General features: G+C 39.5%; 1 protein-coding gene across 3 annotated transcripts in view; it reads right to left on the reverse strand.

Annotated features, from left to right (window-relative positions):
• Positions 1 to 3,451: 3,451 nt before the first annotated feature.
• The window catches only part of LOC111869730 (prenylated Rab acceptor protein 1), a 14,438-nt gene continuing 6,409 nt past the window's right edge, over positions 3,452 to 11,480 (reverse strand). Inside the window, exon 6 of one of the 3 annotated variants that reach the window (XR_002843712.2) lies at positions 3,452 to 6,046. The gene's annotated coding sequence lies outside the window, so the exon portion shown is untranslated. The other 2 variants (XR_002843714.2, XR_002843713.2) reach the window with 2 other exon arrangements.

The following is an 11,480-nucleotide window of genomic DNA, read 5'->3' on the forward strand; positions in this document are numbered from 1 at the left end:
CCACAGCTTGGTCTGCATGCGGCCGAGCATTGTCCTGCAGAATGATGGGTGGATTCTGCAGAAAGTGTCGCCGCTTCTTTCTTAAAGCTGGTCGCAGGTTGTTCCAAAAATGAACAGTAATACTGCGCATTGACTGTCTGCTGTCAGGAAATGGTATGCGTTAGGATAACACGATCACAGTCGTACATGAGAATCACCCAAGCTTTCACATCGCTGGTTCTGACGAACTTTTGATTTTCGTGATGACCCGTAATGACGCCATTCGTTCGATTGGCGTTTCATTTGTAGCTAGTACGATTTGGCCCATGTCTCATCCAGCGTAATGACACCGCGTAAGAAAGCCTCTCCTTCGCGCTCATAGCGCTCCAAGTGGTTACGAGCAGCGTCGTATCGTAGCCATTTCTGCATTTCCGTCAAATCATGCGGAACCCATCGCGATGAAATTTTTCTCATGCTCAGGCGTTCCTTCAGAATAAGCACAGTCGTAGGCGCTAATCCTGTCTCTCGGGCCACCTCACGAATCGTATGGCTTCGATCACTCTCCAGTAACGTGGAAAGAGCATACACTTCTTCTTCACTGACACTAGGACGACCTGGTCGATGCATGTCTGCCACATTTTGGCGTCCCTCGTTGAAGGCTTTTACCCACCTTGCCACTGTTCTGTAAGGTAATGCAGATTCCCGGATGCCTCTTCAAGACCTTGATGACACTGTCGTGCTGTACAGCCTCTTGCACATTCAATCTTTATTCAACTCCGTTGTTCCTGTTTCGAAAACATCGTGACAACACTACATTAGATCGCCAGCTAACACGAGGCTCTGTTCTTCTTGTCGCTGCGCATGCGCGTGATGTCGGAAGGAAGTTTATTTGCTCTGAGGTAAGGTGGATATGTAACTAACGGGTGGTATAAGGGACATTATTTGGTTTCGTTGCATGGCGTCTCTACAGCAGTGTTGCCACTATTAAAGTTCCAACCCTCGCTGATGAAGTCAAGGATGATGAGATGGGCAGGGCATGTAGAACAAATGGGGGAGAAGAGGAATGCATATAGCCAAGAAGGAAAGAGACCCTTAGGAAGACCAAGACATAGGTAAGTGCAAAATATTAAAATGGATCTTAGATGGGATGGGATGGTATGGCTTGGATTGATCGGGCTCAGGATAGGGACCAGTGGAGGGCTCTTCTGAACACATTAATGAAACTTCGGGTTCCATAAAATGCTGGAAATTCTTGAGTAGCTGCACAGTTGGCAGCTACTCAATTAGGGCTCAGCTCCATGAGTGAGTGAATGAGTGAGTAAATGCACGCTTTTCTGATAATTCTGCTGCCCCACATTCTAAAGTTCACAGGTACCGAACATCAAATGATCCAGTAATTTATTTATTAATAAAATCTTTATTTCAATTACAATACTAGAAACTAACATACAAAATATATACACCACTGCATGAAGAATCTGTGACCACCATTACATCTGACAACTTCAACACAAACCGTGACTTCTTTTGGCTTGTTTTGGACTTCATCCATCGTCTGGTATGTAAAGGACCAAATACGACGACGTTTCGGAGACTGGATCTTTTACATACCAGACATTGCCTGAAGTCCAAAACAAGCCTAAAGAAATACAGTAAACACCATCATCAGAATCCTTTCAAGCCTAACAAACTGTGACGTTGTTGATTACTCGACAGCATATATCCTCAGTTATTTCATTGCATGACTGAATGATTAGTGTTCTTAATTCCGTTAATGTTTGCGGCTTTTTTGGAAAAATAGTTTCCTTAAGGAATTTAAAAAAAAAGTAGTCACAGAGGTTTAAAAGAGGACTATCTGGGGGCCAGTTCTTTCCACATGCAAAATGATCAGGAAATCGGTTTGAGATGACATGGAAGTCAAGTGTCATGCAGAAAGTCCAAAACAACATTCGCTGTGTCGGCATGGCTCCATCCTGCAGGAACCAAAGAACTGGTAACAGAAAATCTGTAGCAAGAACGTAAGGCACAAAATTGCGCAATAGCACTCACTGTTCACACTCTCCAAAGAAAACTGGCCCTAGCGCTGTAATTCTCGGTGCATGATGCACCTTCTCATGAATCACACATGGATTATCTGATGGCCAAAATCAAACATTTTGTTTATTAACCCCACCATCCAAGTGGAAGTGTGTCTTATCAGAAAACCAAATATTGTTGAATAAATCATTATTCTGGGGGCACATGGTAGCGTAGTCGGTACAAGCCGGAAGGCCGCGGGGCTGAGTCCCAATGAGGCGATTTCTTTTAACTGACCTAATCCTTCCAGCCGCACTATGGCCCCGGGGTCGACTTGGCCTCTAAGATAAATGAGTACCAAGATTCTTCCTGGGAAGTAAAAGGTGGCCGGTGTGTAAGGCTGACAACCTTACCACCATCTGTGAACCAAATGTCTAGATAATATGGGACCCTCAATGTCTCACAACCTTATGAGCCTCCATGGCCTGTTACAGGGATAGCTTTACATTTACCTTATCTCAATATTCTGAGCCCATCCAGCAAATGCCATTCTTTGATGAGCTATAGGTTTAGGTAACACTACCATTTTGTATGGATACAAATACAAATCACTTTTCAATATTCATTGCACTGATCTTCTTGATATCCCTAGTTGTGCTGCAGTCTTCCTTGTTGATTTACTGGGTCTTATTTGCATCACTACTCTGATAGCATCTGTGTTCTCCAGAGAATGCACAGATGTTAGCCATATTGTGTATACTGGCACATGAGCAGGTACAGTGCAACACTAGCATGCTCGGGAAGAGAAAACTAATCTCCATGATCTACTTATGTGTTACCATGTTACAAAACATCATTCGTTACATGGTTAAATAATTAATACTGTGGCATATTTGATTAACACATTGGCAGCAACATCTCTGTAAACACGATATGCGCACGCAACAGCAGGGCAGCAGTTGGCATAGGATCAGTGACATCACACATCAACAGTAGGTGGCCGTCATGTGATATGTTTCCTGCGTGTCTGTCACCTGCACATGTGCAGTGACATCACACAGCAATGGTGGGTATGGGTCATGTGATGTGTGTTTACAGTTGGTTGATGTCTGTCCCTTGGCTATATAAGTGAGAATTCCTAAGCTGACAGACTTCAGTTGAGGTCAGTAGAGAGAGAAATAGTAGCGGCAGAAGCACGCGAAAGAGCGAATTGGAACTAGAAGTGACAGTTACAGTGAGTGACACAGTCCTGAGTTCTCGGTAGAAGATAGCCACAGACGGTTTATCATAGAAGAGGAAAAAGAAGTCAACCTGTGAAGACTTAAATTGTGATTGGAAGACTTTATTAATTTGTAATACTGTGAATTATTATTTCCTGTGTTTTAATTGTGGTATCAAGAGATGACCAGTGTGTGTGTGTAAATCAGCAACAGTGCTACATTTAAGTGTAATTAAGAGAGATTGGGTAACTGAAGTGCTAATAAATCCAGTAATCTGAGCTACAACCCATCATTTTGTCATGAGTACCATCCTACACGTGACAATACTAAATCACACGCCCACTCATTCAGGTAGTTTGGTCATTGTCCTGATGGGGAATGCAAAAAGGAATGTTTCTTTCCTTCATTTATGCCATCTACCACTTTCCTTCACCACTCACACCATTGCCCAATCATCTCTTTCTTCTTCACTAGCTCCCTACATATGCTGAATGCCTATATCAGCATCCGCACATTCATTACCTCATCCTCATACTGGTTTTGCCACATCCGTTTGTGTTTACCACAATAATTTCCATCTTCCTTTGTTTCTGCTTATTTCTTAGTGTCTGTTTTCCCATTCAGTAAATGGTCATTTTCCTGATATCTCTGCAATTCTGACATTCCTAAGTTTATGGGTTCTAACTGCCGTGTCATAATATGTTGCTGGACTGTAATTTGTTTGTTTTTATGAACTATGACTTGCAAATATTTACATATATTACATATAATTACATTCCATAATTTGAACTTTTCACTCTTTCAGAGTACCGCTTCCTTCTGTTAATGAGGTTTTACTCTATTGCCGTTAACTCAAAGTGAGATGTCCAGGCGTGGCTTTCAGTTCACTTTCAGCCATCTTTCACTCAAAATGTGACACATATCACTAGCAGTAATCAGTTACATAATTTCACTTCATACAAAATGATTAACAGCTCCTCCCTTCTACTACCTACCTATTACAGCTACTTGGGGAAGGAAGCTGCATTTATCCCTGATTCAACTGTTGTATTCACAGTGCTCCCCAGATGGAATTGGGTGTTCATGCTTATCTTTCACCAAGAAAAGACTGAAGCTCCAAAATAACAAGTATTTAATAACAGTTAAACATAAATTTGACATACAATAACAATAAAAAATAAATAAGACTCAAACATTAATTCAAATATGCATTTGCAACAAAACTATGCCCTCAACCACCTTCATTGGCTCAGAGTGAAAAAAAAAAAAAATACACAAGGTAACCACATGGAGCTACCTACCTAACCCAGACCTAGAAAAAGACCAAACTCAGGTACATTGCAAGTCAACCCACTTCACAATGTTTCCCCATTTTATGGTCAAACAGCAACTCTAATTAGGGCAGTAGCAAGCCCAAACAAACAATACTTGTAACATACTTTGTTTCACTGGCTCTACAGCCCCCTTGGACCCTGGCCTCTGATTTTTCAGTTTCATGTTCATTTTACAGATGGTATGACTCCCTGGATGAGTGATCAACTCATTGCGAAGCCTCTGCCTAAACACAGGACAACACAAACACAGAATAAACACATACACATACCAAACATTCATGCCTTGTGTGGGATTCGAACCCACAATCCCGGCATCCAAGTGAATGAAGACAGTACATGCCTCAGACTGCTTGGTTATCATGACCGGCACTCATAATGTAATACTAAACAAAAACTCTCGTTTCAACATTCCCAAACGAAAAACATACATACTGTTGCAACTAGGAAGCCACTTGCGCTCAACAGCAGGAGTGAAGAGTCCAAATGCAATTTAGAAATCCCAGTCGAATCCAAATTTTACCGACCTAATTCGCCCGACTGCTGGCAAGTAAAGAATGCCCTCATATCAGTAACCATACTGATGGAGGCGTTTCTTTTCTAAGCAAGAGAGGAAGGGGAAATTGTGTGGTACATGGAATGATGGAATAACGGTAAATGAGTCACAGCATGGGTGTCTTGATAAGGGGATGGAGTTGAGGGTACTGGACCAGAAGGGGCTACTCCTGAACCATCCAAGTAGAAAACATGGCTCAATGATTACTTCTGACTTATACAAATATCAGTATTGACTTCTGTCATTAAGAGAGCAAAGGTGGTACTGTAGGCAGAAAGACACTTTTCCTTTCATTGTTCGCATCAGTGACATCTGTCATGTGTTTATACTGTAGAACAATGGGAGTTTTGTGGGCAATGTTTCTGTAGGATCTATAAAAAGACAGAACATCACTTCAAAGCAAGATGACACTAAAAAGTCTACACCATGTACAATAACAAGGCAGCACTACTAGTACCAGCTAGATGAACCACTACATAGAAGGTGAACACATACACACTGCAAATTTGCTTTAGAACTACCTTTATAAAAATTGCAAATTTCCTTTCTTTTCTTGCTGGTTGCATCAGAATTCCAGACACCTGGATATCAGAAAACTGCGCGCTTACTACATGTCCAGAAAATACCTCTTACCAAGCTTCTCATTTAAAGAATAATCAAAACATTTGTAAGCATTAGGGTCAATGCCTGCACACCAAGTCTTGATCAAACCAATGTTGTTCACACTGACAGAGCATTTGCAGTGTGCGAGTACAAGGCTCCACATCAGTTCACCGTCGAAGTCACTTCACTGTCTATCTTTCTAGAGGACCTTCAATGACAATGGCATGGAGAATTGTCATTTGTGTCTGTGGCATGAAGCTGTACCATCTGCAATTCGTGCAGGCACTGCCAAACAACGACAAGGTGCTACCTCATATGTGGAACAATGAATCCGACACTGTCTGCAACATTGCATAGTACAACACTGCAAACATTCTGTTTTATTGGAAGACTACATCAGTATAACTGTCTCATCTGAGGCACAGAAATCCCTTGTGTCTTGTGGAAAAATAACAGCTAAGATATTCACAAACAGTGGATGTCTCATGCAAGTAACATATCAGAGCAGCACAGCCCCTTACTTCTTCAATGAATCAGCAATCACCAGAGAAATGTTCCTGGACATGCTGCAGATTTACAGCTTGGATGAGCTCCTCTGTCAACCATTAGGAATAGCTACTTTCAGGACAAAACACCCATAGCACACAAAACTACATGGATATCACTGGACTGGCCACAGTGCTCCTCCATCATGGCCAAGTAGGTCATCTGCTCTGGCTCCCTGCATCTTTCACTGTTGGGAATGAAGAAAGACTAGATGTATTTGACTAAACCTGAAGTTATCAATGGCTTAAAGAAGAGGATTACTACCATCATACAACGAATCCTACAATGGGTGTCCATTTGTCCTCAATGCCACATTCCAGAGATGTCTAACTTGCATCAAAATTTGTGGTGACAATGTGGAAATACAATAGTCATTGTATAGACCCTGAAGATGGAGGCGATACATTCTACCGAAACGTCGGTTAACACCACATCTACACGGTGCAACATCCCAGAAGACTGCTTTCTTCATGGTCACCGCCGTGAAAACCTCAAATCTTACAATAGACATTATTAGACATTATTAGCGCATAGCATACTGCAGGTGGAACACAAATGCATGAGAACAGTTAACACTGAAATCGCTTTTTTACTTCTTCATGTATGCGATAACAAACTTACAACACCCCACATTAATGATACGAATACTTTTCTTAAAAGCACATGCCACTGCTACCAGGGTGCAAATTTTATCAATGTCTCAATAAGATCAAATAGGCATTTATATTATGTACAGCCTTGAAAGGTTTGAATTAAAAACACTGGCCATACAAGTATCTAAGTATCTGACTGACAATAGTTTTATCCATGAAACTCTACACCAAACAATCAAGACCTGTTTTGTTGTGAAATACTCAACCCTTTCTTCTCCTCTGAGAGAAAGGCTTCTGACATAATAAGTTTCCTATACAGGTCCTCCATCAGAAGCCATCAACACAAATTTTACAAATTTATTGCTACATTATGATTGCATGCTGAATCTTCCTTACTCTTTACATTCTTTAACATTGCTTCTAACAATTCACATATGAAAATGACAAATGGCAATAATTTTATACTATTCCATACAAATTTTTATGCACATTAATTTGGAGATGGTAGAAATCAGATTGGAAATAAATGGCATGAGAAGGGACTGACACGAAAGGTTTCATTTAAGATGTATAAGCACACTTCAAGAATTCGCCATTATTAAAGGTAAAATACCTGCAACAATCGCCAAATTTTTTTGTTTATCACAGATCAAGTCTCTTCTTGTGACATCATTTCCCCTAATTGTAAGATGACGGATGAAATACTCCTAATTCCTCCAGGACTGCCCATATGCATTCCCTTTTAATTTCCCTTGCAGCTTCTTAAAAACTCCATTAACTAGGAACTCTTAAAACAAAGACCTCTGGTGAAGTTACATGTGATTCATGTTGTTCATGGTGGATTTTAATTTGTATTCAATTCAACACAACTAATCAATAATTGGCATATTCATTCTGAATAGGGTACAGTTAATAATGGTGTTCCCCAGGGATATATTTTGGGACCTTTACTGTTTCTTTTATATATAAATGACTTGCCAAATACTATAAACAGCAATTCCAAACCTGTCCTTTTCGCAGATTATACTAGCATAATTATTACTAATTTCTCCTCTGTAAATTATGAAAACAATATTAGTCAAACAGAGATATTGGGTAATCGGACTTTATCCATCGTCCTGGTTTTAAGATAACTAAGAACACTGGCCAATACCTCAACTTCAAATCTAACCATCTGCCACATGTAAAAAGAGGTTTGATTAAAAGTCTCCACAACAGAGCCTCCACCATATGCCAAGATCGGTCAAAGAAATTAACAAACTGAGACATGATCTCCAGTTGAACGGTTATCCCAAAGGCTTCATTGACTCGGTCATTAATTCCAAGGGCAGTAGTCATCCGAAGAAAGAGGTAAAACCTCTGTGTTCTGTATATATTCCATATGTGAAGGGTGTTTCTGAAAAGTTGAAACGGATAGGTAATCGATATAATATTAGGACCGTCTTCCAAACAAAACACACTCTTTGGAACTCTCTTATGAAAACCAGACCAAAAAGAGATCTGCAACAGACGGCACAGTGCGTCTATAGCATTCCCTGTGAATGTGGCAGAAGCTACATTGGTGAAACAGGCAGACCTCTGGCCGTGCGGCTCCGGGAACATAGTGATAACCTCAAAGGTCTTCTAGCAAAATCTAAACTAGCTCAACATGCCTATGAAGAGGGACATGGGGTAGGCTGGGATGAAGCTAAGATTTTGGATATTGAAAGCCACATCAGGTATAGAAAATACAAGGAAGCGGCCCATATGGCATGCTCGGCCAAGCCAATTAGCCAACCCAGTTTGGACTTTTCTCCCATTTGGATCCCCATTATCAGCAATGAAGTCATCAATTCACATAGAAATCTGTATGACGTGATATACGTTTTTATTGATTTCTATTAGGTGATAGACGTGATTTATTCAATTGTTGATGCTAGTTAGACACTATTAGTTTTTTACTAGTTCTCCTTTTTATTCCATGCTGTGGGGTCATGGATCTAGTTATTAGTTTGTCTTCGTGACATAAATTTCTACGGCTCTATCTATCCTGGTTCCACGCTTGTACGTGTTTGGAACAATTTGTAATGTATATTGTTCTTATTAGCTCACATGGACTTAGCCTGGTCTCAGGTGTTTATAATGTTTGTGTTTTGGGTCATCAGTTGTCCAGTGATTGGCTTCAAATCAGTCATTTATGTCTTTGGAAGTCTGACTAATATTAGTTACTATAGGATTCTGACGATGGTGTATAACACAGAGATATTGGGTAATTGGAAAGTTTGACTAATATTAGTTACTATAGGATTCTGGTCCTGGTTTTAAGATAACCAAGAAAAACACGACGTTTCTTGGAAACTGGATCTGTGTCTGCCCTCAGGTAGGGAAAACACCTATTCTGTTGGGAATATAAACCTGAGGGCAGACACAGATCCAGTTTCCGAGAAACGTCGTGTTTTTCTTAGTTATCTTAAAACCAGGACCAGAATCCTATAGTAACTAATATTAGTCAAACTTTCCAATTACCCAATATCTCTGTGTTATACACCATCGTCAGAATCCTATAGTAACTAATATTAGTCAGACTTCCAAAGACATAAATGACTGATTTGAAGCCAATTTATTGACACTAAATCTTGATAAGTCTTATTTTATACATTTTACGACTAAGAATAGCCAGGCAATGGATATGCACATTCTCCATGGCAACAATCAGCTTGCTAAATCTACCAACACCAGATTTCTTGGATCAATTATTGACAATATGTTATCGTGGAAAGGAGATGTCAACTTGCTTATGACTAGATTGAGCTCTACCCATTATGCAATCAAGACTATCACAATGAGACTGATTTATATCTCATACTTTCATTCTGTAATGACATGGTTTGATCTTCTGGGGCAAGTCTCCCCAAAGTATACTTACTTTAGGCTCCAGAAAAGGGCAATTAGAATCATCACTAATTCTAGGAAAAGTGACTCTTGTAGGGAATTGTTTAAAAAACTGAAAATTTTGCCCCTCCAATCACAGTATATATTTTCTGTTGTTATTTATGGCCAAAAACAGAGAAAAATTTAAAACTAACTCTCAAATTCATAGCACTAATACAAGACACAACAATAACCTTCACTATCCTACATGCAATCTGTAAACAGTCCAAAAAAGGAACATATTATTTTTGTATCATGGTTTTTAACAGCCTTCCTCCTAGCATAAAGAACATAGCTCATATCGAACAATTTAAATTTGCTTTAAAATGATTTCTACGCCTAAATTCATTTTACTCACTGGAGGAATATTTTAACCACAATATTGATTAAAGATCCTGGTTCATTACATGCTTAATGAATAGCAGTATATTTCTTACATGATTATTGTTTGTTTGATAGTTTGACGCATGCTTGAAGTCACACACATTGCATAGCGGTTTCATGACCATATTGGAGTTGTCTTGATAATGTGTTTGAGTGTGTTTGTCTAATTGTACCAACAAGCCAAGTGCTTTATTTTGTTGTCACTGTTTATTTTAGTTTACCAGCCAAATAAGGCTCGATGAGTGTAAAGGAAGGAAGGGATGAATAAACAAATTATAGCCAATGAGATAAAATAATTGTATACTAGTAATTAAATTATACTCATTGGAAGAATATTTTTATCTATGTTGTTGTCCCGCTTGCCATTTTTGACTGTATTTTACTCTATTCACAGGTCTCTCTTATGGGGATCTATGGATCTATGAATGTATGACTGGAGATTGCTTACTTGCTTGCTTGCTTTTACTTTTACATACATATTTTATAACCTTTAACAATGTACTCATTTATACTGTTTTGACAAAAGGCTCAAATTGTGATGCACAAGTATAATTAACTTGTATCTATGTAATTTATAATCTTATTACTTATTAGCGACATACTCAACACTGTTTCTGTCAACAGGCTCAAATTTTGACACATAAGTACAATTAACATACATTTATGAAATTTGTAATCTTACAGAACCTTTTGTCTTCTCGTCTGCTGTCCAAATATATAAAAGTCAGAATATACAAAACTATAATTTTGCATGGGTGTGAAACCTGGTCCCTAACATTAACCCGTTGCCGTGGTTCGACGTGTATGTTTCGTCAGGGATTTAAATCGTCTGGGGGGGTTCGACGTGTATGTTTCGTCCAGCTGCACACCTATGTTATAACGCCCATAATAATTGATGGTTTTGCTGTAGATTGTTAGATTTTTCGCTGGCCTGTTGTCAGTGGAACAGAGTATAAATAAGACACGACTTTATCTGCGCCTAGTCATCGTTACATATGCCTGTCTTGCAGCAAAGTTCCTGTGGCTCTGGCGAGCGGTTCCTACGTCGTAGTCTTATGAAAGGCGTGTTTTCTTTGCTTTGAAGATATAAACAACAGAGACGTGATGTGTACTGTGTTTATCATATACTATTGCCCTGAGCTGGCCACTCTAACACACTCAATTGGAATTCTTAGAATAAAGGTTGTCCATAAGTTTATTCTCGCATGATCCATTGATTTCGCACAGTACAAAGGCCCAGTTCTTAGAAAAACGCCACAATTTAAGGCAGAACACTGTGGTCACCCCCTGAGACGATACGGATGTGTGTGGGGGAGGGAAAAAGAACTCATTCCTTCATGTA

Source organism: Cryptotermes secundus, unplaced genomic scaffold, assembly GCF_002891405.2.
Source record: "Cryptotermes secundus unplaced genomic scaffold, Csec_1.0 scaffold2523, whole genome shotgun sequence".
In the NCBI taxonomy this organism is placed as follows: domain Eukaryota; kingdom Metazoa; phylum Arthropoda; class Insecta; order Blattodea; family Kalotermitidae; genus Cryptotermes; species Cryptotermes secundus.